Here is a 23,812-nt window from a genome sequence, read left to right on the forward strand (position 1 = left end):
CTGTGTCTGTGAGTCTATTTCCGTTTTGTAAATAAGTTCACTTATATAATTTTTTTAGATTCCACGTATAAGGCATATCATATATGTCTTCACCTGACTTCATTTGATAATCTCTAGGTCCATCCGTGTTGCTGCAAATATTATTTCATTCTTTTTTATAGCCAATATTCCATTGTGTATATATATACTGGATGTTCTTTATCCACTTGAAACCGTGCACCTCAGGATGGTACTTGAACCCACATGCCAGGACTCAAACCCAGTCTAAACCCAGATTGGGACTTGAACCCACACAGCTGGGACTCGAACCCAGCCAAAACCAAAGGTCTTCCAACTAAGATCACACGCCTGGTTTCAGGATTAATGAAGCTCGGGTTCTTGATGTCTCATCGCAGAGAGAATTCAGTGAGAGACAAAGTGATAGGTAAGAAGTGGATGTATTTAGAGAGACACACACTCCACAGAGTATGGGCCATTTCAGAAGCTGAGAAAGGCACCAGGGTATGGTGTTGTCAGTTTTTATAGGGGTGGGTAATTTCATAGGCTAATGAATGGGATGGCTGTTCCTGCTGTTTCAGGAAGGGGCAGAGGTTTCCAGGAACTGGGCCACCGGCCACTTTCTGATCCTCCTGGTCAGCCTTGGAACTGTCATTGCGACTGGAAGTTGACTTGTTTGCCATCTTGGACCCATTTGGTTCTAATCAGTTAACGTCATGCCCTCAGGCTATGTCATTCTTTCAGAGGTCGTGCCCTGCCCCCTTCCCTCCTGTTTCATAGTCATCTGCAGATAGACACTTAGGTTGCTTCCCTGTCTTGGCTATTGTAAATAGTGCTGCTATGAACATTGGGGTGCATGTATCTTTCTGAATTGGAGTTTTCTCCAGATTCTTGAGTGGGATTCTTGAATCATGTGATAACTCTATTTTTAGTTTTTTAAGGAACCTCCATACTGTTCTCTGTAGTGGCTACAGCAATTTAAATTCCCACCAATAGTGTAGGACGGTTCCCTTTTCTCAACACTTTCTCCAGCATCTATTATTTGTAGACTTTTTAATGATGGCCATTCTGACTGGTGTAAGGTGATATCTCATTGTAGTTTTGTTTTACATTTCTCTAATAATTATATTTTTAAGAAATATTTCTTTTTTTTCATTTTTTTATTGAATGAAAGAGTCTTTAAATTCTGTAGTGCTATACAATTTTCAGTAGTTTCACACACATGATTTCATATAATCCCATAATAGCCCTTTTTTCCCCTGTTTTGCCCCCCTCCCACCCCCATAACCATTAGTTTGTTCTCTACATCTGTAGGTCTCTTTTTTTGTTGCTGTTTTATTCACTAGTTTGTTGTATTTTTTTAATGTCACATATCAGTGGTATCATAGTGTTTAAGACTTGGTTTTCTTAAGTAATCAAAGACCTGATAAAGACAACATGAAACATAGGTAATCATTTTGATAAGACACAGAGTTTTGTTTTCTAGAAAGATTATTCAACAGGTAAGAAAAAAAATTATATTTCTTGTAGATGGAACAAGTTAAGCAGTTAACAAGTTAGCTTTTCAGTGAGTGTTAAGACTTTTTAACAGATATTTGTGAAGAAGACTTAATATTTTCATTTGCCCTTATATGAAATCTTATGAAAACTGTAGGCTAAGTTTGGGCTAAGGACCCTTTGGAAATAATGAGTAGCAGTATGTTTTCAAAAACCCCCTTTTTCCTTTTTTGCCTTTAAATCTCAGATGGTTGCTGGTAGGTGCTCTAGCCAGCAGTTGTCCCTTTGGATATTTACATTTTAAAGACATGGTAAGATTTACATCTTAGAGGGAACAGAGAAAGGATCTAGGTTTTTGCTAAAAAGGAGTCTAGAGGCATATTTGCTTATTATCACTAATCTAGGGCAATTGTTATTGAAGTTTTCTTTTCCTTAAGTATAGACAGTCCAGTGAATTCTTTGCAGTAGGGATGCAAAATACATTCACAAAGAGCATTGTATGGGAAATCCTGAACCTGCTGAGGTCTGATTACAGAGTGAAGCGACAGTAAAATCAGGCTTGCTGTGTGTTCGCAGAGCCTTTATCTTCATTAAGGAACCTATTTCTTGGCTATAAGTATTTACTTAAGTCTCACAACTGCTTGAGTGTCCTTTTCAATTCTTAACATTTTTCCTAATCTTGTTAAGAACTAGGAAAGTAACTCTCCTGTTCCTTCCTTCTCTATTTTTTTTTTCTTTTTTCTTCTCTTCTTTATTTGGATCTTCCCATATGTACCAATAGGACACTTGTTTAGGACAAGAACTCTCTCAAAATCTTTTTAGATATTTTCCAAACATCTTTTTCCAAATAGAAGCTCCATCATCAGGCCCTCAATAGGTATGATCTTCAAAGGTATATCCATTCCAAAGGAGGCACAAACCAAAAAAACCTTTTGAGGGCAAGACCCAGAGGCCACTTTCCAGGCTTAGAGTAAATTTTTACCACAGAGGTTAGTGGGTGCAGATGATACAGCCCCCATGATCCAAAAAGGTCATTCCTACCCAAAGGTAGTGAAAGAAAGCAAAAACTTCATTGCCACAGGCAACTAGAAATCTGTGGGCTCCCACAAAAATGGGACACCTCAATCACAGATCCATTAATCTATGATGCCTGGTAGGCTATACAGGGATGAGATTTTCCCAGCACTGACAAGGCAATTCAGCGAGAAGACAGCAAATAACCCTTATGGGTTGAGACCCCTTATTTAGACAGGTTCCCCTGAGAGCTGACACGGATGGTAGGGGTATGTCTCAGGTCCCCAGCTTGACAGATGGCCCCCTGAAGATGCTGGCCCAACAACCTGTGCCTCCCAGCAAGCAGAAAAATCAGGGAGAGTACACTTTCCCTGCATCCTGGCCAAGCTCTCAAGACACAAAACAAGACAGAAGGAGGATTTCATCTGTTGTTGTTTTTTTCTTAATTGGTGACTCACGGCAAAGTTTGTCCAAACAGACGCTGGTCTGGCGAGAACTATGAACTCAGCAGTCTGTGAGGCTGGCTCAGACAATAAGCTTGTCAGATTTATGCCTATGTTTTAGCCTGTGATTCTCCCCCTTATGACAAATGACACAAAAGACAGTGACAAAGGGAAATTGTGGCTACCCGAGAACGAATGGATCAAGAACAAATGGCCAAAGCCGCATACACCCAAAGAAGGAGTTCACAGAAATGTTTTCTCCTGTTAATCTCAACTTGGAAAGCAGACATTTTTACTCCCCTTTTCAACTAGACTCTGCAGAGAGAAATCTAGGAGGCTGATTTTGGTAAGAATTCTTACCTTTTCTGATTTGACCAGTTGTTCTAAGATTTAGTTGTAGCCCCTGGGGGTAGATGGGATGTCCCAGGCATCCTATCTGGGTCACCAAAACTGTAGGGGAGAAAAAAGTCCTCTATTTCCTTAGGTTCAGTGGCTGGGCCTTCAAAATAAATCAGTGAAACACAAATTAACAAGAGAAAAACAAGCATGGTTTATTAACGTGTGTATAGTTTATTACTCATGTGCCCGGCAGAACTCAGTGATGGGTATCTCAAAGGGTGGTTAGAACTTAGGGTTTATATAGTATATGAACAGAAAACAATATTTTCAGAGAAGTGACAAGACAAAGGAAAAGGGGTTTAGGTTCTTAGGGGTGACAAACTGTGGAAAGATAAATATGTAGGGAAACAAAAGGAGGATAAGGGTTGTTTTAGTGAGGTTTGCTATGTAGAGCTGATAGAAATCTAGAGCTGTCTCAGCTGATGAAGAATCGTCCTGCTCTTCCTGGTAGGAAGAAGGAGGACAGAAAGTTTGTGTGTGTGTGTGTTTGCGTCTTTTCAGTTGCCTTCAGCTCAGAATAATCCTCATGCCAGAGGGCAAATGTTGGGGGGTGGGTAGCATACCCTGAACACCTTTAGTATTCATCATGTGTATTCAACTTGTGAGATCTTAATGAGCCACGTTAAGTATCCACAGCAGTAATTCTTTTTTTTTTTTTCCTTACCTCCTGCCACTCCTCCAGCATTTTTTATCCTCTCTTGGGCTTCTAGAAGGTACAGCAGTCATTCTTAATTTTTTATGTCATATGTTTTAAAAAATCTGATGAAAAATTTTGGCTTTTTCTGCTCCTCCCTTGAAATATTTTCACACTCGCACAATTCTGCTTAAATTTAAGAAGTAAATCCAGAATGTGGGTTCTATATCTAGAGTCAGCTTCAAGCCATGACATAATAGCTTCTATTAAAATAACCATTCCTCTAAAAACAGCTACAATAGCAAAATAATATAATTAAAAAAAATAACCAGGCATCTGAAGGCATTGGAGAGCAAGCAAGACATCCAGGGACAGGGGTACTAACAGCCTGTGAAGATGAGAAATGCATTTAAGTGAACTTGAACTGTTTCCCCCCCAAAACGTATTAATAGGTCCCATAAATTAATTAAACAAAAACAGTAGAAAACTCCTTAAAACACTGGGCAGCTAATTTGACGAGGCACTTCACAAAAGAGGCTGTCCAAGTGGTTGATAAATGTAGAAGATGCTCATCTCATTACTTCATTGGTCATTGGGAATTTGCAAATTAAGCCCAAATTAGATACAACCACACACCCACCAGAATGGCTAAAATTTAAGAAAATGACAAATCCTAGGATCTGGAGCAAGTTGCACACTTATACACTACTGGTGGGAATACAAATTTGTGAATCCACTTTGGAAAACCTGGGTTGCCAGATCTATCAAAACTGAGTGTTCATTTTACATGACCCTATTTCTACTCCTAGATTTGTACCCCATAGCAAGAAAGAGCTCCACAGGACAAATATAAAAAGTTCGTAACAGCATTATTCATGACATGAAAAAAACTGGAAACAAATATCCATCAATTACAGAGGAGATAAATAAATGTTGGCATATTCATACTATGAAAGAATATATAAAAATAAACATAATGTGGATGGCTGTCTTGAACACAGTGTTGTTCAAGTTAGGCACAAAAGGATGCATACTGTATGTATATATGTGTGAAGCGCTCAAAACAGATGAAACTGATCTATGGTCAGAGGCCAAAATAGGTTATCCTTGAGGAAGAGTAACACCTAGCATGGCGCAAGGGAAATATCCAGTTTATGGACTATTTCCTGAAATGGGGGATCCTAGCACAGCACGTTCACTTGGAGTCTTCAGTAATGAAGCTGTACCTTTTTGATTTGTGCTTTTTTTTGTATTTTTATTATTCGTCAATTTTTAAGACGTTTGCTTGAAAAGAGTTATTCAATTTATGGGCGAGTATGTGATTTGAACAAAATCTTTTAATCCCTCCTTATTCCAGGAATCCATCGTCAAAGTCTATAAGGCCCCTTTGCGGCATCTTGCACAATAATGAAAAAAAGCCATATTTTCATGGTTGCCTCTCAACCACCCATTGAAAGTTGGCCCAGTGTTTGAAGTTATATGCTGATCAATATATTACATGGAATAAAAATGACAGAATGTTGAGAAGCAGTTTAAAGCTGAGTTAAGGAAGATGGGAGTTCATGATATTTTCCTATTTGTGTGTTATGTTTGGAATTTTTCATAAGTTTTTTTTTTAAGGAGGAAAACACAAGGATCTGCCTCTTCAATAACAGAAAATAAATTATATCACAAATGGAGTCCCATAGAGGATTAAAAAGAGGAGTCAGGAAGATAAATCCTATACAAAATTGGATGATAAAATTTGATTTGCTTCAGCTACAAATTTTAAACACCTTGTACTTCTACTTTCTTTCTAGCAAACTGAATCCCATTCCTATTTCTAGGGCTCATTTAATACCACCTTTTCGAAGTCTTAATTATTACTCTTGCCTCTGAGCTCCAATTACTCAATTATTATTTGTTGCCACTTAATCAATATATTATATGCTGGGCTGCACCAGTTGTTATGTCTTTATGCATGTTATTTTTGTTTTGAAATATTTTACTGCACGCCGCAGAACCTTGCCATGTTGGGGAAACATTAAATATTCACCATATTTTAATTTAAAATTTATCAAACTTATTATCATTTTATTGATAATTTATTGAATACTTATTCTTTGTCACAGCTTTTTCAAACATTGCTTGTTCTTCTTAGATGCTGCATATCAAATATGCTCATTAACATATTTAGTCCTTGTAAAACCCATATGAACTTGCTATTGTTAGTACCCTTATCTTATGAATCAGGTAACTAAGGCACACAGAGTAGGTTGCAGGATGTCACACAGTAAGTGTAGGAGCTCCGGACCTAAATTCTTAAATCTACCTAATGCTGCCTCTTGATTATTTATTGAGCCTGGCATTGTGCTGTAGGGAAAGAAACTTCCCGTGGTGCTTCAAGAATCTACAGCATTTTCTTTAGAGTGTTGACTTTTTCTTTTTTTTTTTAAATAAATCTTTTATTTATTTATTTATTTATTTATTTATTTATTTATTTATTTATTTATTGCCTGTGTGTTGGGTCTTCATTGCTGCATGCGGGCTTTCTCTAGTTGCGGAGAGCAGGGGCTACTCTTTGATGCGGTGTGCAGGCTTCTCATTGCAGTGGCTTCTCTTGTTGCAGAGCACAGGCTCTAGGCACGGGCTTCAATAGTTACAGCATGTAGGCTCATTAGTTGTGGCTCACGGGCTCTAGAGCACAAGCTCAGAAGTTGTGGCGCACGGGCTTAGTTGCTCGGCAGCTTGTGGGATCTTCCTGGACCAGGGCTCAAACCCATGTCCCCTGCACTGGCAGGCAGATTCTTAGCCACTGCGCCACCAGGGAAGCCCCGACTTTTTCTTAATTAAAGCAAAATTGTCATTGATCAGAAGCTATGGTGCATAAAGTCTATTCTCTTTGAATACTGCCTCTGTACCGTCATCACAAGACTATTTGAATCATATCATTAAAACTTGGGCCTGAATGTCTGCAACTAATATTGAACTGTTCACCAATAATTATTGTATTTGCAAATTCTCTGATCTAGTACTTCAATATATTTATGTACTTTTAGAAAAAAAAAAATTCCACAACCTTGTGTATATAATTGAAGATGTCTTAATGAATTCTTTTACCATCCTTTGGAAACAGAATTTAGGTCCCATTGTGGAGTGAGAGAAGTACCTGCCATGTTATACCACAAAGTCTCATTAGATGGAAGTTAGGTTCACTGTTAAATATTTGAGGACCACAAATTGATTGGCACTGATGAGAATTTGCTCACTGATCCTGATGAAGTCATTGCAACTCTTTAAACATGCTTTGCTCTTCTTAGCTGCCACGTATTAAATGTACTCAGGAAACCCGCTCTGCTTCTGAAAATAACCTTCTCAGGACTATATCCAGAGATATGTGACTCTTGTTTCCAAATAGGGCTTTTAGTCAAAAAAGGTATGGGCACACAAATAGAAAACTAATCAAAGATACCTGAGATCGCCAAACCCCATAATTAGCACTGATAACATTGAGATGTATACTTCCTGTCTCCTTTTCCTACACAAATGTTAATCTTTACATTAATTAAACCAAAAGAAAAAAAAGATTCTATCATAGTTTCCACATGTATTTGCATAATTTACAAATTATGTGTATTAATTGCTAAAAGACTTGCTAAAACCAATGCAATTTTAGACTTTTCATACATATTGTTAAGTTGCTTTCTTGAAATTCTGAACCAATTTACACTCCCCTGTTTTTTAAAATTTTTATTGGAGTATAGTTGTTTTACAATGTTGTGTTAGTTTCAGGTGTACAGCAAAGTGAATCAGTTTATATATATACATATATAATCTCCATTCTTTTTCAGATTCTTTTCCCATATAGGTTATTACAGAGTACTGAATAGAGTTCCCTGTGCTATACAGTAGGTCCTTATTAGTAATCTGTTTTTTATATACTAGTGTGTATATGTTAATCCCAATCTTCTAATTTATCACTTCCCCCCATGTTTCCCCTTTGGTAACAATAAGTTTGATTTCAAGATATGTGAGTGTTTCTGTTTTGTAAATAAGTTCATTTGTATCATTTTTTATTAGATTCCACATGTAAGTGGTATTATATGATATTTGTCTTTTTCTGTCTGACTTCTGTTAGTAGGATAATCTCTAGGTCCATCCATGTTGCTGCGGATGGCATTATTTCATTCTTTTTAAGGCTGAGTAATATTCCATCATGTCTATGTACCACATCTTGTCTGTCCATTCCTCTATTAATGGACACTTAGGTGGCTTCCATATATTGGCTATTGTAAATAGTGCTGCTATGAACATTGGGGTGCACGTATCTTTTTGAATTATGGTTTTCTCCAGGTATATACCCAGGAGTGGGATTGCTGGATCATATGGTAGTTCTAGATTTAGTTTTCTAAGGAAGCTCCATACTGTACTGTTCTTCACAGTGGCTGCACCGTTTACATTCCCACCAACAGTGTAGAAGGATTCCCTTTTCTCTTCACCCTCTCCAGTATTTATTGTTTATAGATTTTCTGATGATGGCCATTCTGACCAGTGAGGTGATACTTCACTGTAGTTTTGATTTTCATTTCTCTAATAATTAATGATGTTGAGCCCACGATAGCATCTAAGAGTGCCGGTTACCAAATAGCCACACCAACAATGGTTATTATTTTTTAATCTTTATCTGATTCAGTGGCATCTCAATACTTTACTCTGCCTTTACTTGACTCCTGTGGTACTTGAATGCTTCCATGTATTTACTGACCTTTGAATTTCTTTTGGGAAGAATTAGAATTCTTTCTTTATGCCATTTTTTTTTCCTATTTTGCTATTCAGGTTTTTCTTATTAATTTGTAAGCTCACTTTCACATCATGCTTGCTCTCTCTCTCCCTCCCCACCCCCCCAAGTGTGTGTGTGTGTGTATCTGTTTATATATGTATCTTTATGTATGTACCCATATATAGATACGTATATACATTTTCTTAATACGTTGGCATTTTTCCTTTTTATGTTTTTTATATGTAGAAGTTTTAAATTTGTAAGTGATTAGACCTATCAGTCTTTTCTTTTATGGTTTTGACCTTTATTGTTACGTTTGAGAGTCTTCCCTACCCCAGGTTTTAATAAAAGTACTCATTACTTCTACGTAATTGTTTTATGATTTTACTTCAGAATTTAACCTGATCAAAATTTACTTTGTTACAAGGTGTAAGGTAGGGATTGAAAATTTTTTCTTTTTGGAGGGAATATGGGGATATGTGTATAAAAACAGTTGATTGAAGGTGTACCCCCCAAAAAAATAAAATAAAATAATAATAAAAAAAAAAAATTATCTACTTATTCTAATACCATTTGTAAAATAATCTACATTTTGTCCACAGATTTAATATCCCAATTTTATCACAACACTTCTGATATAACTGGTTCTCTTTCTAAACTTTTATTTCCTTCCATTAATCTGTCTTCCTATTCTGACACTGGTACCACTCACTGGGATTTTTATTAGATTGCATTAAGATTATATATTATTTTGGAAAAAAACTGCCATAACCTACTTTAAATTTTTATTATAGATACAATAAAACACTGTCAGTTTTCTAATAGCACAAAATAAAGAATTTTACTCTCATTTCATTAGTATTGAAAGCCATAATGCTCGCAATAGTAAGAAACTCAGCAACAAAACTGGAGTCTATCTCCAATCAGTTTTGCAGAGCTTGAAGGTATACATTTTGTACATAAACCCTATCCTTAACTTCATCATTTTTCCCATATTTTTTTCCTCTCTGTCTCCATTGCCTAATTTGATTACTTTTTTAAAAATCTTTTGCATTGTGTTTACAACTGCTATCTGCCTTACTCCTGTTTCAAAATGATTTGGAAGTAAAAGTAAGAGCTTTTAGAGATTCTCAAAGAAACTCAAGACCCTAAAGATTAAAAACCACTGTTCCAGACCACTTAAAGTGACTCATTAGTGGCCAAAATTGAATGCACTTTTACAGGTATCTTTACACCATACTATTTTAAAAAATCAACATGACCTACATGGTCCTGGCATTATTTGAAGAAATATATGTGAAATTAAAATGTTAATGTACAGAAGGCTAATGCTACAATCAAGTACCATCCACAAAGTCCACAAGGTAACATTTATATTTCAGGATAACTACAATAAAAACGATTCAACTGTAAAAAGAGAGAATGTCAAACAACAGAGGTTGGTATCTGGTCCATACCACATCCCATAACCTGGTTGACAGGACTTCATCGATTCATTCATTCATGCATAAAACTTATTGAGCCCTTAATGTGCCAGGCACTATGGTAGGCACTCGATTTATGGCTGTGAACAAAACGGAGAAAAAGTTCTACCTCCTTGGAGCCTACGTTCTAATGGGAGGAGACAAACAATTAAAAAGATAAATAAGTAGAATAAGTAAGTTAGATGTTGCTAAGTACAGTGAAAAATTGGGAAGTTGATAGGAAGTGTGTATGAAAGGGTGGAAAAGTTAGACAGGGTAGCCTGGAGAGTCTCACTATGAAGGTAATACTTGAGTTAGGACTTGCTCTCCAAAAGTCCTCATTTGGGAACATGCCAAATACATAGAGAAATAGCAAGGAGGTGGTGTGGGTGAAGTAAAGCAAGGTAGGGAGGGAGAGTAATAGATGATGAGGTTAAATTGGCAATGAGAAGTGCTGAACACCATAGTAAACCCTGTATCTTTTACAGAAACACTGGAGGATGTTAAGTAGGAGAGTGACTTGATCTGACCCATATATCAGCTTTGTTGATATATTTGAAATTTTAAAAAAGAACAGTAAATTAAGATGTGCTTTTGTGATTTTTAAATTAATCAGAAATAAAACAATTAAAATAAATTGATGATAGTAGAAAAGAACAAATAGGTAGAAGACGCAGTTGAAATCCAAACACACTAGCACGAGGTGATGTGGATGAAGAAGCGGACACATCAAGGGCCGTGCCAGGGTCCGCAGCCTGGATGACGGCGGGTGTGGCTCAGCCACAGTGAATTTAGGAGGAGGAGCCAATTCAGCGAGAGAGCTTATGAGCATGATAGATTTAAAGTAATAGAGAAAAACTGAAGTTTAGTGAAAGTGAGGGAGGAAAGTACCAGGGACTTAAATCGGGAGGTTATCAGGAGGAGATAGGCTAAAGCCGTGAGGATGGATGAACCACTCAAAGGCTAGAAACGCAAGCAAACAAATGGAAAATCAAATTCTCCACTTACTGTTTTTTTGACCATATCTACACATTTATAAGATAAAAAACGAACACTTATTATGTGCCTGGCTCACAAAAATATACCCATTTAATTACAGATATACAAGAAGACGAGTAGAAAGATGGAACACAATAATAGTGATTATCTTGGGTGAAGATAACTTTTGCTTTGGGAAGCTTTATAGTTTAGGTGTCAGAATCATAGACTGCAGCTTCCTACATGGGTGGCCTTAGACAATCAGATGCGGAGCAAGTCTTTTGTAGGTGATGCCCAGTAAACCGTCGATTGTTTGCTTTTACTGGGTGTGTTGTGAATTGCTATGAATTCCTTTTTCAATCAAGACAATATTATTTATAAATAATACTCGGAATTAGTTGTTTGACTAAAATACTACGACTATAGATTAAAATAATGCCTATGTTTCCTGATATGTGGCACGACCAGACTGTGATCTGATACGTAGGATGGAACCCAATTTGTCGTCACGCTAAGACAGTTCTTTTCAGGTGTTTCTTAAACTTTCTAAAATCGGTAGCCACTTAATTTATTATGCTTTCACAGTCTTGCATTACAAACATATATGAAAAACTTGGCTAAGGGACATAGGTGTAGGCGGCCACTTGCTCTGAACTTTATAAAGGTGGAGCTGAAAGTCAGGCATACAGGAGAGGACGAAGCAGGTTGGGAGTTAGAGGCAAAGCAGGGGAGATAGGACAGGGTGCCCATATTCTGGGGGGCAGAGACCAAGTCGTAAGAGAGATGACAATGGAAGAGTAACGCTGGGGGCCAAAACCAGTTTTAAAGCTCTCTGGGGGTTACAGGGCAAAAATATACGAAAGTAAGTTATTATGGCTGTCTGCTCTAGTCAGCCCACCCGTAGCATGTGGTGTCTTGTTTATCTGTTTTGCCATAATAATTCTTCTTAGAAGTAAACACCAATTACAGTGAAGAATGTCCTGCTAAATGGTAGGTAAGGAAAGCCTTCAGATTGCCCAAGAATATTTTGAAATATTGTATCTTCATCCACGTATGTATGTATATAAATATGTATGGGGGAATTATAAAAACGTTCTACTCTTTATTCTCTCTTACATTTAAAAAGTAGACTAGAGAATCACTGCAGCCCAAACTCAAAACACTGTGGAAACTCCTAGCAATGGCCAATGTCTTTCACCAATGACTTCACCATGGGGAAGAAGAAAAAAGATTAAATTATTCGCTTTAGAAATATAATTTCCAACATTCATCTCACCAAAATGTTACTAGCACACAATTCGGTACTTATGTGAATTGAGATATAAGCTTATGCATTTTGGCAGAATAAAAATGAAAGTTGTTTCCCTGTTTGAAAATACCAAAGACCTGTGCTAGAGAGACAGAGGGCTGCTTTGTCTGTTTCTGTGTTGGCATATGCCTGTAGTGGTTATTCTCATTCACTCAAGAGGGATTTAAGCTTTTCAATTCTTCTAACTTTATCTTCTTACCTTCTAATACTGCTGTTTTGTAAGAGAAGGAAAAGCTCCAAGGAGCTTTCCTAGAAGAGAGAATTGTGTAGAACGCCTGGTCTCCTTCTTCAGCTCTGCAACATACATCAGTTGGTAATGGTTAGTTAGTGAATGCACTTACAATTTGTTCTCCTGAGGAGGGAAATATTTCTTCCTTTTTACCTAGAAGAGCATAGAATTCTGCAAATGTATTCCTCTTACTTAGACTTTAGGGCCATCCTTAAGTGTCTGTTGAGGAGAATGGAATGGAAACCACCTAAGCTTAGAGAAGGACAGGCCATTTGCTGAGCATATCAGGTACAACAGGAAGTGCCTAAAGTATTAGGTGCCTGATTTAACTGTACTTGTTGGATTTAACAGTGGACTGTACATATAGTTGCATTTTTACATACTTGCTCATTTTATTGAAAATGAGAGATGGTGTGCTATAGTTGAGAGAACACCAGCTTTGTAGTCATTTTTATTCCAAGCGTGGCTCTACCACTTACCAGTTACACAACCTTTGAAGATGTACTTATATTCCAAGTCTCATTTTTCTCATCTGTAGAACAAGAATAATATTGCTATACCCTTGAAGGATAGTTGAATTAGAAGTAATCTGTATATAACACAGTGTCATATATGCCCTGTTTAAATGTTCAATAAATGATAGAATTTTATTGTTGATTTTATTGAGATCTACTTCATTTCTCTGCCCCTTAGTTTTCTTCTCCTTTATACGTAATTTAGAAATTAACAGGGAATATTGTAGAAACTGTAATACACTTTAGTATTATGTGATAAAATGACCACATTAATGCCCACCGTAGTTGACAATTTTAAAGGAAACTTGGGTGACACATTTATTACAGGGTTTTCTTGGGGGAGGCCTCAATGTAGTTATTTATAAAATAGGAATGGGGTAAGTAACAGAGTTGTGTGAATTAAATGGCATAAGATTTGTAGAAATATTCTGCAAGCTATTAAAAAATTTGCAAATGTCAAATTGGTCCTGGAGAGCGCTTTAGAGTTCATCCAAATCCCTTATTTTAAGGATGACAAAAATAAGAATTAGAGCGTGTGTGACTTATCCAAGGGCACACAGTGAGCAGCAGAGCAAAACTCTAGTGACCAATATTCCAGAGTATTACCCACTAATGTTGACAATGTGTGTTCATTGTCAGGTTTGAATAGGCCGTTAATATCCTTCTAGTTTTCTAACACTCCACTGCTATAGCTACCATTCAGGCACAGAATGTGTAAAATGTGTAAAATCAGTACGGAATAGTGCCGCGAGCTGACAATGAGGACGATCAGGTTCTGTCTTAGAGAAATGAGGGAGCTGTGGGATTTCCCCATCTTGCCACATCACCTGCCTTCTCTGAATTACCTCCAGTTGGCAATGCCATTACCATGTGCTGTCTGGTGCTGTTTCAGAATGAGGTGTTACTGAAGCTAAAGCTGTAGGGTTCTGTAGTTTCATTCACGAGAAAAATTTGATTCCAAATCGAGGCGGCTGTTTCATAGGTATATGTTGAAGTCAGTCTTTCTGCTACCAGGGAAAAAAATGCATGAAAAGGAAAGTCCAGTAATGCCTTCTTTCAATATTAAGAACAACTTTACCTCTCCCAAAATAGTTGGCATCCACAGACTGTGCTCAGAAACTTGAATCTCACCAGATTTCTTGATATTTATATGAGGGACTAAGTAGTGGTAAAAAGATAGGATATAAGATAGGCCTGCTTACTGAGAGCTGCCTATACAAACTAGACAATTCTAACAGATGGCATTTAGATACAGAGTGACAGATGGAATTACTTTTATTCCATTATTGGAAAATTGAAGCAAAACTGACATAGATTGCTGGGTAAATCAAATCAATCAATGTAAGCCACCTTTATGTTCAAATGCTCAATTCTGGTTTTGCATATGTGTTCCCCCGCCTCTATATATGTGTGTGTATGTGTGTGTGTGTGTGTGTGTGTATAATGTATGTATATACTCTATATCTAGTATATATGTATTTGTATGTATATACTATATATTATGGAACTTGTTTTACTATTCCAAGGAATTGTCTGAATTATTAGTTCATCAAAGTTAGGGAGAGACAGCCAATGTGACTAGCAAAAAGATTCAATGCAAATTGCCTCAGATAGCAGGTTTTATGCAGAATTTAAGGTTTATCAGTAATAAAGAACAGTACTCATAAAATGGAGAAAGAAAATTCTACCAAAAAAAAACCAACTTTGAGGAAAATTTTTATATTATAGATTCAGATACAGACTCATGTATAATTAACTTAGTCTATCCTAGAGAACTAAAGTAAACTGGTTTTTTTCTAACACATTCTCAGGTGGTGTGTCCAGTTTTAGTATCTTGTGGAACAGGGTTTCCTTTATTAGCTTTGGGTTTTTATTACATATATAATAGGCCTCATTGCAACAATACCTGAACTGGCTTCAATTATTGCATTTTTATTGGCTTAAAATGATAATGCCTTAAAACTCTTAGGAGGAAAAAACTCTACTTTAAAGGCAGCTTAATTAAAGTGTGGTAGAAAAGGACATACATTCTGTTAATCTTTTGGACTATCCAATGCTATATCACAGAATCATGGACTGCCAGAGCTCTTTAAAAATGTTATATGCACAGGGAGATCAACTCAATGATGGGTGATGACCTAGAGGGCTGGGATAGGGAAGGTGGGAAGGAGTCACGGGAGGGAGGGGACATGGGGATATATGTATAAATACAGCTGATTCACTTTGTTGTACAGCAAAAACTGGCACAACAGTATAAAGCGATTATACTCCAATAAAGAGCTTAAAAAATAAAATAAAAAATAAAAATAGAATGTTCTGTGGATAGAGGCCATCTGGTCCAAATGTTTTGGGGGTTTTTTGTTTTTGTTTTTGTTTTTCTTACCAACGGGAAGGATGAGGCTCAGAGAGTGATGACTTGGTCAAAGGGAGCCCCACAGCAGGTGAAGTTAGGGCTCCTCAACTCCCAGGTCTCACTGCTACCCCAAGTTGCCTCTGTCTGCATTTGCTTTGGCTACTGGTTCTTAACTGCAAGATATTCATTTCTCTCTGATTCAGAAATCAGTATAACTAATAATATTTTATGATGAACAGATTTCATGCTTTTTCATGATGTTTTGTCTGACTTTTAGAGTCTAGAATATAATTCATCCATAAGTAGAAGATAAAATAATCAAAGAAGTGAAAAATAATGATTCCTTTTTATGAAGATAACAAATCCCAAAGCAGACAGATCGCATTTCTGCTTTTGGTTTTCAATGATATCATCAAAATCTCCATCTGTACAGCACATTTCAGAGCCCATTACAAGTTTTGTTATGTATTAGACTTCACATTGCATAGGTGGCAAAAGATGGCCAATGTTTCACGATGCGTGTGTTGGAGAAAGCTGCGATTCTGTGGGTGTTTTTTCCCACATGGCATAAGAACATCCCCAAATTAAATATTTTTGTTGTATGTCACCAAACTATATGTCAGTTTGTACTAGAACATTTCATTTTACATCTTATATAGTCCTAACTTGAGATAAACATAAACTAAAATCAGATTCTTTATCACAGTGTAAACTGCTTTACGGTTAAAATTGTTGTTAGAGAAGAATTCTGATACCCTGTAACTGTGCACTGTTTTTGAGGTTTGGCTTTTTTCCCATTTCTGAGAGGTTATTTCTGTGGGAAAGTTAGTTGTATCCAGGATGTTAAATACTTTGTTGATCATTAATTATAGATATGGAAGAAGACGGCAGTAAGCAAAAATGGGGGCATTTATCTCATTTTTATCTGTATATAGCAGAAATGTGTCTCCACGCGCTATATGTCCTTGTAGGCATGTGATGGTCTACATTATGATCTACCTTTGTGCCACTCGATACATTATTTTTCTTCGGTGTGGAGAGAGCCAATTGAGGATAATAAAAATCCTTAGGGAAAGAAAATTCTACAAGTATCATGAAGAGTGAAATGATCTTCAAAACCAAAGTAAGACGAAGTATAGCAAACACTTGAGAAACAACCACAATGGCAGTATCCCAGAATCAGTCATCAGCCCTCGTTTACAAGTCTAAGGCCTCTGTGATATTGAGAGAGCCCAGCCCCAGAAAGTGTTAAGGTTTTGTAGCTTTTGTGGCCTTTCCCAATGGTTAGCCACTATTCTTTGTGACAACTTTATTGAAATGTAATTCACAGATCAGATAGTCCACCCTTTTAAAGGGTACAATTCTATGGTTTTTAATAGTTACAAAGTGGTACACCAGTCACCACCATTTTCGATCATTTACATCACCTGAAAAAGATACATGTAGTTTTTCATTATTGTGTACTCTTTCCCGCATTTCCCCAGCCCCAAGCAGCCACTGATCTACTTTTTATCTTTAGAGATTTGCCTTTTGGGGGCTTGTCATATAAAGGTGATGATATATAATACATGGTCTTTTGCAACTGACTTCTTTTACTTAGCATAATTTTTTTCAAGGTTCATACAAGCATGTATCAGCATCTTATTCCTTTTTATAGCCGAATAATATTCTGTTACATGGACATACCACATTTTGTTTATCTAATCCATCGTTTATCCATTCCAAAGGTGTTGTTTCCAACGTGTACCTTTTTAAGTAACACTGCTATAAACACTCATGTACAAATTTCTGTACAAACTTATGTTTCCATTTCTCTTTAGTACAGATATACCTAGGATTGAAAGAATTTAGCCACTTAAAAATTTTTAATAACATTTATTTTTATATGTAACCAGATTCTCTTACTGTCAGATTATGTTGTTTTGACCTCTGTGGAGAACAACTAGACCCTTCTTTATGTGGACCCTCAAGTTATAGAGAACATTACTTAACTTGTTATGTCAATTCCATAGCAAACAATTTGAATTCAGTTCTTTTTAAAATCTGTTGTGCTGGTCACATTTACTGTAACATGAAACTGCTCTTTCCATAACTTACTTTTCTATTTCTCAGAAACCAACCTTCGGTCTTAGAACTACAGTGTTCATTTACTGACCACTTTCTTGTGCAGGTACTATGCTAAGTGCTCTGTGTGCACGTCTCTAATTCTTAAAAGAGCCATGTGAGATAAATATTAGTATCCCAATATTACAGGTGAGGAAAATGAGGCTCAAAGAAATTAAGTGACTTACTCAAGGCCTCCAGTTAAGCAAGTGGTGTATATAGATTAGAAGCCAAAGGCCATCCAGCTCAAAAGCCTGGGTTCTTCTCACATAGCAGGCTGTCCCATATTCAGAAGTCTTTGACCAGTGATACCAAGTAAAATACTTTTATTCTCAGCTCTTAAGCAGTTGTTTCAACTATTCACTTCAACATAGACACCCACAATAGAGAACATGAAAAGCTTAACAGTAAAATCTCAAATATCTGCCAAGAGTTGGATACTTAATATTATACATTAAATAATATATAATAGAAGAGTAATTTCAAGTTTTTTTGATCATGATCCAGAGTAAGAAATATATCTTGTAAATCAAAACCCAGTTACCACTTATAAACAAAAGTTTCAAGCATGAATTCAAATTCTTTGCAGGTTTCAGGACCCATAGGTCTCTAACCACAATTTTAAAAACATTGGCATAGAGTATCTACAACGAGGCAGACTATTTTTTATCACAGAAAGTTACTCCTCTTTCCTGGAAATAGCCAGGAACTAAGAAAATCATTCCCATTGTCACAGGGCCATGAAGGAGCTGAGCAGATGAGAGCGGGCAGAGTGGAGACACAGCAGTTTGTAGAGGCTGCAGCTAGCGTTTCCAGAGCTAAGCGCGCGCCCAGCAAAGAGAGCATGCAGAGAGGCAGAGAGCCACAGTGCCACCCAAATGGAGAGTTCCAGAGTAATCAACAGCACATCATCAGCAACTTCTGCAGCAGATTCAAGGAAAGACAATCACTTTAGAAATATGGCTAAGACTCGGTTTTCAAACAAGTGCAAGCTTAAAAACAAAGAACTGTAAAATAACCCGCAATTTATGATAAACTACTGCAAACGCAGAAACAAAGAATTGCAGGATAATCTGTGATTTATGCGATAGGCCTTGAAATGAGGAAATGACCTTCAAATATAGATCAGTGTAGGCTCACAAAAAGCAGAAATGATCAATGATCAAGGATGAAAATATCAGATTGATATTAATCTTGTTGAGAAATTGTTGAGAAATATTTCTATTGGGTATGTTTTTTTTCAAAGGTTTCCATAGATAATATTTTACCATAACTATATACATGTTACCTGCAGTTTGTTACAGACTCAAATTATATTTAATTCTTCACTATAATTCTCAGCCCATAGTTATCATTTGTCATCTCAATTTTTCTGTTGCCTTAACAAAATCCTGAGTTTAAAAAAAAAAAAAATCAATGTATTTTTACAGACAGCTATTTGGTCTAGGTGGTCCTCAATGACAGTTGCCACCAAGTACGCAGATAAGGTAAGTAGCACCTCGTGTGTAGCATCCCTTGAGCAAGAATTATGCTTGTTTGGCTATGCACCACATCCACATGGGAGAGGTCACCACATCACCCCACAATCAGCATGATCAAATAAAACGGTACTCTTGTCAGATCTCCTCTTTGGAGAGCTTCCTTAGCTTTCCTCTTGACAGCAAGCAGGGATTACACACAGAGGTAGTTTTCAGTGCATTTGTCATCAAGCTTTTCATTAAGGAAGTATTTTCAGAACAAACCTCCTATTAAGATAACCAATTCTAGTCCTTCCTTAGCATTGGGCAGATGTAATCTTACATGTGATTGCTAAACTTTCTCCCCCTCCACTCACAACTTGATATATCTCAAAATTCAAGTCACAGAAGGATGTAGCAGAAGGACTGGAGCTCAGGAGATGGAGGACACAGATAAATGCCAGCTCCATCTTAATAGCCATGTTTTAGATTTCCTCCTAGTGAAAGTAATAATATTAGAGAAGTCAGCCATCTTTTTGGAACCTCAGTTTCCTCACAGGTTAAAAAGGGAAAACATTGTTATCCTGGCCTCAATCACAGTGTTGTGAGAACTGAATGAGATAAAGGATATGAAAGTTCTTTATAAATGGAACTACACTAATGTAAAGGTGAGAGGAACTTCATTGGGCAGCCCCTTTCATCATACCTGTGATCCTTACAAGCTAGCTATCTAAAAATTTCTACCCATGATACTAACAAATCGTTACAACTGCTTTCTTTGCCTCCTTGTTCAAGTCTCTATTTGACAGCCAGTTGCCTCTAAATGGGATCCTTACCTCTTTGGTTTTCTGCATCTCAGCTCGAATCCCCTTTCTTTGCAGTTTGACTTGTGCCCACTGAGAGATGTGCTCTCGTGAAATGCAAAAGACCGCCACCATGTCACCACGTAGACCCAGACAGCCGAGAAATGGATAGCTGAGGAGTAAATACAGAAAACATTTCTTCAAACTGAAGACTTTAAAAGAAGAAGAATGTTTTTTCAAACCCAAGTAGAACAAAAACTGCCACAATTTTGAATAATTTAACATTTCTATGGCTTCAGTTATCTCAATTAAAAACACAATGAGAAAATTTCAATAGAAAAATTGCCAAAGAAGAAATAATTAAAATAATTGCTATGTTTAAGAGGACATTTCCTGAACTGAGTGTCTTGTTCATGCAAAAAATCTTAAATCATGAGGATCTACAGTAGTCATTTTCTTCACATTGCAAATACTCTGTTCCTGACTTGGTTGTGGCCTCTTTTGGTAAAGGAATGGTAGCTCCCCAAAGCAGGATGACTTGAATGTACTGATGCCAAGCACGCCATGGTAATTAATTGCTCAACGGCCCCCATGGTATTATATTTGATTACAAACCCCACCAAAGATGGCAAGAATTTGTTCACTTGGAAGTAGGAACTTTCAAAGGATTCAGGAGCTTGGCTTTATATCAAAAACAGAGTATGCGAGGTTTGGGAGGGGGCAGGGGGTGAAGGAGAAGCTGAGACGAAGCGAGAGAGTAGCACAGACATATATATACTACCAACTGTAAAATAGATAGCCAGTGGGAAGTTGTTGTATAACAAAGGGAGTCCAACTCGAGGATGGAAGATGCCTTAAAGGACTGGGGCGGGGAGGGTGGGGGGGACTCGGGGGGGGGGAGTCAAGGAAGGGAGGGAATACGGGGATATGTGTATAAAAACGGATGATTGAACCTGGTGTACCCCCAAAAAATAAAAAATAAAAATAAAAAAACAAACAAACAAACAAAAACGGAGTATGATTGGTTACTGAATATATGGGTATATATTTTGATATCACTTCTATTAGGAAATTCACCTAGAGTCACGTAACCATTTTGTTTTGTAAATTACTGTTGTTTTCATTCATTTGTGTCCTAGGGAAAAAAGACATTGTGCATTTATATACCTGCAATTATGACAATACCATATTGAGTTCCATATCGAGTACTGGACATGGCAACAATGATTCACAGTAGGGCAAGAAAGGCCAAGACTGGGAATACAAAAGTTGTGTCCATTAGATGTAATAGATCTAGGGACATAGCTAGTCAAGGTCAAGGCTAGGAGAGGGAGAGAGACAGTAAGCATAGGGAGACATTTAAAAAACACTGTAAGGAAGATATAGGAAGCATTTGAAGGTAGGAAATGAGGGCAGATAGGCAACTTTGGTGCTAAGTCTATAATGGCCACAAAAATAGATGGGACAAGGAACAGGGAGGCAAAAAGAATATAAGTCTGCAAAGGACATAAGCAAAGAAGAACGAGTGAGTCCTTAAGAACTGCACCCTTTAAAGGGATCACGATACCACATTTTAGGGCAAAAATATCCTCTGTCCTGTGATTTATACTCATGGAAGAACTCACAGATGTATGATGTAATGAGCGGATATGCACTGCAGTGAAGATTACGATGGAAAGAAAGGACTGATTCTTTTTTTTTTTTTAACTCTTTATTTGAATGTAATTGCTTTACTCTTGTACCAGCTTTTCAGGTACACCAAAGTGAATCAGCCGTATTTATACACATGTCCCCATATCCCTCCTCCCGTGACTCCCTCCCACCCTCCCTGTCCTGGCCCTCTAAGGCATCACCCATCATCAAGTTGATCTCCCTTTGTTATACAGCAACTTCCCACTAGCTATCTATTTTACAGTTGGTAGTGTAAATATGTCTATGTTACTCTCTCACTTCGTCCCAGCTTCCCCTTTGCCCTCCGCATCCCCAACCCTGTGTCCTCCAGTCCATTCTCTGCATCTGCATCCTTAATCTTGTCCTGGCACTGGGTTCATCAGTACCATTATTTTTTTTTTAGATTCCGTATATATGAGTTAGCATACAGTATTTGTTTTTCTCTTTCTGGCTTATTTCACTCTGTATGACAAACTCTAGGTCTATCCACCTCGTTACATACAGCTCAGTTTCATTCCTTTTTATGGCTGAGTAATATTATATTGTATATATGTGCCACATCTTCTTTATCCACTCATCTGTTGAGGGGCATTTAGATTGCTTCCATGTCCTGGCTATTGTAAATAGAGCTGCAATAAACATTATGGTACATGTTTCTTTTCGGATTATGGTTTTCTCTGGGTATATGTCCAGTAGTGGGATTACTGGATCATATGGTAGTTCTAGTTTTAGTTTTTTAAGGAACCTCCAAACTGTTTTCCATAGTGGCTGTACCAACTTACATTCCCACCAACAGTGCAGTAAAATTCCCTTTTCTCCACACCCTCTCCAACATTTATTGTTTCTAGATGTTTTGATGATGGCCATTCTGACTGGTGTGCGGTGATACCTCATTGTGGCTTTGACTTGCATTTCTCTAATGATTAGTGATGTTGAGCATCTTTTCATGTGTTTGTTGGCCATCTCCATGTCTTCTTTGGAGAAGTGGCTATTTAGGTCTTCCGCCCATTTGTGGATTGGGTTATTTGCTTCTTTGGTATTAAGCTGCATGAGCTGCTTGTATAATTTGGAGATTAATCCTTTGTCCGTTGCTTCATTGGCAAATGTTTTCTCCCATTCTGAGGAGTTTATGGTTTCTTTTGATGTGAAAAAGCTTTTGTTTCATGAGGTCCCATTTGTTTATTCTTGATTTTATTTCCATGATTCTAGGAGGTGGGTCAAAAAGGATCTTGCTTTGATGGATGTCATAGAGTGGTCTGCCTATGTTTTCCTTCCAAGAGTTTTATAGTATCTGGCCTTACATGTACATCTTTAATCCATTTGGAGTTTATTTTTGTGTATGGTGTTAGGAAGTGTTCTACTTTCATTCTTTTACATGTTGCTGTCTAATTTTCCCAGCACCACTTATTGAAGAGGCTGTCTTTTTTCCATTGTATATTCTTGCCTCCTTTGTCAAAGATAAGGTGCCCATATATGTTTGGGTTTACCTCTGGGTTCTCTATTCTGTTCCATTGATCTTCCTTTCTGTTTTTGTGCCAGTACCATACCGTCTTGATCACTGTGGCCTTGTAGTATAGTTGGAAGTCAGGAAGGCTAATTCCACCAACTCCATTTTTCCTTCTCAAGATTGCTTTGGCTATTCGGGGTCTTTTGCGTTTCCATACAAATCGTAAGATTTCTTGTTCTTGTTCTGTGAAAAATGCCGTTGGTAATTTGATAGGGATTGCGTTGCATCTGTAAATTGCTTTGGGTCGGATAGTCATTTTCACAATGTTGATTCTTCCAATCCGAGAGCATGGTATGCCTCTCCATCTGTTTATATCATCTTTGATTTCTTTCATCAGTGTCTTATAGTTTTCTGCATACAGTTCTTTTGCCTCCTTAGGCAGGTTTATTCCTAGGTATTTGATTCTTTTTGTTGCAATGGTAAATGGGAGAGTTTCCTTAATTTCTCTTTCTGCTCTTCCGTTGTTAGTGTATAGGAATGCAAGCAATTTCTGCACATTAATTTTGTATCCTGCTACATTTCTAAATTCATTGATTAGTGCTAGCAGTTTTCTGATAGAGTCTTTAGGATTTTCTATGTATAATATCATGTCATCTGCAAAGAGTGACAATTTTACTTCTTCTTTTCCCATTTGGATTCTTTTGATTTCATTTTCTTCTCTGATTGCTCTGGCTAAAATTC

The sequence above is a fragment of the Hippopotamus amphibius genome, chromosome 8, assembly GCF_030028045.1.
Source record: "Hippopotamus amphibius kiboko isolate mHipAmp2 chromosome 8, mHipAmp2.hap2, whole genome shotgun sequence".
NCBI lineage: Eukaryota > Metazoa > Chordata > Mammalia > Artiodactyla > Hippopotamidae > Hippopotamus > Hippopotamus amphibius.